The 5000-nt window shown below is 33.4% G+C and overlaps 2 protein-coding genes across 3 annotated transcripts in view; one reads left to right on the forward strand and one right to left on the reverse strand.

The window, feature by feature from the left end:
- Positions 1-5000, reverse strand: part of LOC149136447 (uncharacterized) — a 369279-nt gene that overhangs the window by 283361 nt on the left and 80918 nt on the right. The gene's annotated exons all lie outside the window — the stretch shown is intronic.
- LOC106883662 (acetylcholinesterase) overlaps positions 3145-5000 on the forward strand; it is a 179503-nt gene continuing 177647 nt past the window's right edge. The window contains exon 1 of the mRNA XM_052966651.2: positions 3145-3336. The gene's annotated coding sequence lies outside the window, so the exon portion shown is untranslated. The remainder of the gene's footprint in view (positions 3337-5000) is intronic.

The raw sequence follows: 5000 nt of genomic DNA on the forward strand, positions 1-5000 counted from the left end.
AAATTCAATAGTTTGTATGAAGACCAAATAATTTAAAGCTAGTGAAAGAAGAGGAAGTAAGAGAGAGAGAGAGAGAGAGAGAGAGAGAGAGAGAGAGAGAGAGAGAGAGAGAGAGAGAGCAGCAGCATAGATATTCGCAAAGAAAGAGAAGTTATATAGCAAAGGGGAGAGAGAGGTGGACGGAGAAAGAAATGAACAGAAAGACATTGAACTACTTGTGTGTGCGTGTTTATAGTCTGTCTATCTCTGTGTGTATATGTGTGTGTATGAGTCTGTGTGCACGCTCGCACGTGTGTGTGTGTGTGTGTGTGTGTGGAGAGAGAGAGAGAGAGAGAGAGAGAGAGATACAAAAGCGCAAATGTCAATATGTATTTTAATGGATGAGTCCACACTGTGTATACACTGGCACTATAAAATGTATTCAGACTACCGATTTGTTATGCATGAGGACGGTGATGATGATGCTGATGCTGATGCTGATGATGATGATGATGATGATGATGATGATGACGACCACGATGATAATTCAGAGATAGGCAATATTATAATCTTTTGATATATACGTATGATACACGCACATACACAAACCTGTATGTATGTGCGTGTTTTGTGTTTGTATACTAATATATTCGTATGCATATATGTATACGTATATGCGTGCATAGGCGTGTATGCGTTTGCACGTGTTACATATATACATAAATACATACGTATATATACAGCATACACATGCATGCGCACACACCCAAATACACACACACTAATAAATATATACATTCTTTTATTCTTTTGTTCTTTTGCTTGTTTCAGTCATTTGACTGCGGCCATGGTGGAGCACCGCCTTTAGTCGAGCAAATCGACCCGAGGACTTGTTCTTTGTAAGCCTAGTACTTATCTTATTCTATCGGTCTTTTTTGTCGAACCGCTAGGTTACATAAACACACCAGCATCGGTTCCCAAGCGATGCTGGGGAGGGGGGACAAACACAAACACACAAACATATCACACACATGCATATATATATATATATATATATATATACATATGACGAGTTTCTTTCAGTTTCCGTCTACCAAATCCACTCACAAGGCTTTGGTTGACCCAAGGCTATATTTAAAGACACTTGCCCAAAGTCCCACCCAGTGGGACTGAACCCGGAACAGTGTGGTTGGTCAACAGACTGCTTACCATACAGCCACTCATATATATATATATATATATATATATATATATATATATATATATATATATATATATATATATATATATATATATATATATATATATAGATATATAGATAGATATATATATATATATATATATATAAATCTCTAAATATATATATACTATGTATATGTTTGCATATGTCTGTGTGAATGGATGTGTATGTATATATATATCTAAAGAATATATAGATAAAAATATAGCTACATGCACATGTGCATATACGTATGCATGTGTTTATGTTTGTGTGTGTGTGTGTGTGTGTGTCTTTGTGCGTGTGAGTCTGTGAAGGCGCTTGGCAAGTAGTTAGGGGAGTTTGGGCTCATGATTATGATACTGAAGGTTCGATTTGCAGGCGGACGCATTGTCATTGAGCAAGCCACTGTATTTCACGTTTCCCCAGTCAAACCCACTAATAACGAGTAAGGTTAACCTTACCACGGACTAGCGTTTTCTCCAGGGGATACTTTTGTATCCTAAGTCACTTATAAGCTACGGAAAGGTGCATTCGTCACAGCTTTATGGGTTCTGAGCTCGCGACATAATTTAACTTTTCCTTAACACACAAACGCGCGCGTGCACACACAGACATAGATATAAGTATATATATGCATATATATATATATATATATATATATATATATATATATATATATATATATATATATATATATATATATATATATATATATATATATGCGTGTGTGTGAGTATATATATATATATATATATATATATATACATAGTATGTATCTGTGTGTGAGTATAACTATGAATGTATACATACATAGCGTTATACAAGGCGAAAGAAAGAACTCAGTAATTTCGTAGTTTAATGCATTAAAAGGTAAGAATTTCTGAAGTTTGATAGATACAAAAAGACTACCGATAACGGGTCTAGAACGATGAAATTTTTAGTAGAATATGTGGAGACGATAGCTGAAAGTTATCAAAGATATGTGAGGCATACCTGATCGTTATATTTTGATTAATTATGCGTGGAGCTACAAGAGAGGAAGAGATAGATAGATAGATAGATAGATAGATAGATAGATAGATAGATAGATAGATAGATAGATGCATTGAATATGCACAAGTATGTACACACATATATATATAATCGTAGACACTCATAATTATATGTCGACACATATAATCTTATATATATAAGATGCATTACATATAGATGCCAACATGCATATATATATATATATATATATATATATATATATATATATATATATATTTATATATATATGTACATATATATATACCTGCTTATATACACATAATTATATACCTATATATATATATATATAATATATATGTGTGTATATATATGTATATATATATATATATATATATACATTTCTATATATATATTCTCACATATAGACACTCACACACACATACATATGCACATGTGTGTGTGTGTGTGTGTGTTTAACATGTTATATAAGTGACTGCCTGTGTGTATCTGTGTGTGCGTGTGCGCATCTGTGCTAGTGTAAAGTTACTTTTGTATATATGTATGCAATAGGGAGTAACTTTAGAGTGAAATCAAGTGTTGATATATATATATATATATATATATATATTGATATATATATATATATATTTATGTGTATATATGATTGAACCGCTCTTTCAATATCCTTGTATGTGTACCGTCAAATGTGATATAGAAGATTTTAACAGTTTACTTTGCCCAAATAGTGTGAATATATATATATATAATTTTTTTCCTATTAAAAAAAAAGCTGAAACTGGTTTATACCTTATTGCATCTATTTGTACTTGTGTGTATGCCTGTGTGCGCGTGCTTTATGTGTCTGTATTTTTGTGTGCTGTAGTATGTGGATGTGCGCGGGTAATGTACATTATTCACGTGATATGTTCCCGGTTTTCGATTGGCGGTTTACAGTCCAGCTTCGACACAGTGTACGCCTGGCGCCTCCGAGAATAGCAGTGCTCAGTAAGCGTAGCACCAGTTACATGAGCTAGCAGTAAGAGTAAAGGGAAAAGTCACACACTTGCAAGAAAACTCTCAGAAGCCGGAAGAAGCGACACATCACCGTTGTGCATATTTCAAGCTTTTACATAGTTTAAAAGGTAAGCTATATTCTACATAACTCTCCTTCACTTTTCCTTATTTTCTTTAGCCTTTCTTTCACTCATTCCTCTCCTTTTATACTTTCTCCGAACTCAGTTTTCTTTGACATTCATCAAGTTACTATTCCCTGTCTCTTCCCCCCCCCTCTCTCTCTCTCTCTATCTCTCACTCACTCTATCTATCTCTCTCTCTCTCTCTTTCAATCCCCTCTTCTTTCTATATCTTCTTTCTGTCTTTTTTCTTTCTTTCTTATTGTTTTTTTAAAGCTATATATATACACCTGCTTGTTAACCTAATGTATTATCCACTCTTACTCTAGTATTTTTTACTTCTTTTTTAATTTGTTGCTTATTCTTTTTATTTTTTTATTTTGTCTCTATCTTCTCTCTCCCTCTCCCTCTCTTTCAGTCTTTCTTTCCTCCTCCATCCTGTTTTCTATCTGCTTTTCCTCCACTTTTCCATATTTTCACACGAACACGCATTCCAATTCAAAATAACGAAACGAAAGTGAAAGTAGCCCAGCACGGACAATGATGGGGCCTGAGGCGGTATAGAAGTATTAGAATGAGGACGGATGAATGCTTGATTTAAAAAAAAAACGAAGCAAAATGAAAGACAGTGTCCAGGTTGACTATAAAGTGACCTAACACAGCACTTTCCAACATAGAAAAAGAAAGTGAATACTTTACCTGGTGTACTTTAATTGTTCGATTGCCGCAATCACCTGATAGTCTATAGATTATATATGCATATTCCAGCATATTGCACATAACTTTTTTTCAACGCGGTACACTGAGCAGTGAATAATTGTCTATTCACTTTTTTTTTTTGTTTTGTTTTGTTATATGTAACTTTTGAAAACTTCTTAGATATTACATTAGTTACATTTAACTGAATTTTAAGACACATCGCTCTTTTTTCTACTTTTTTAATTAAATTTCCCAGAATTAATAGAAATTAGATTTCAAATTTTGAGTCACATATTTATTCCAGCTAGATACGGTGAACCTTTAGTGATTCATTTTTTAAATAAAATAGACATTTATTTGGTTTAAATTTATCTTTATTTAAAAAGTTGATATGGGTTGATATAGAAAATGTTGCAATTAAAACTTAAACATAGATAAGTTACCCCAGAATAATATGAACACATTTACATCTGCGTAATTTAGTTAATACATTAATGTGCACAAAACATTAATTATAAACATTTGTGAATTTCTTATTAGAAGTTCACAGTTTACTGAGTAGATATATTTATTACCAGCCATGCCTGCCACGACTGTTTATTATGTTAATACATTTACAAGTTTTTAGCAAAAATTTCTCATCGTCCAAAACTCTTAAACCCGCCCAGTTTTCTGCCCGGATATGACATCACTCGACTCCACCTTGCGGAAGTGCCTTGACAAATTTCCTATGCGTTTTAAGTCTAAATCTTATTTCACGCACGCACACACACACACACACATATATACACACTCACACAATACGCACATTACATATCATATATGTATGTGTGTGTGTGTGAGTGTGTGCGCACATAAATATTGCATAGTGCGTGTGTGCATATGTATAAGTGTGCATGTGTATGTGTGTATACATGTGTGTGTGTGTTTGCTCAGACGCTTCATTTGAATACTTATTACATATTACGATTTAA

Source organism: Octopus bimaculoides, chromosome 3 (genome assembly GCF_046866305.1).
Source record: "Octopus bimaculoides isolate indiv1 chromosome 3, ASM4686630v1, whole genome shotgun sequence".
Lineage (NCBI taxonomy): Eukaryota > Metazoa > Mollusca > Cephalopoda > Octopoda > Octopodidae > Octopus > Octopus bimaculoides.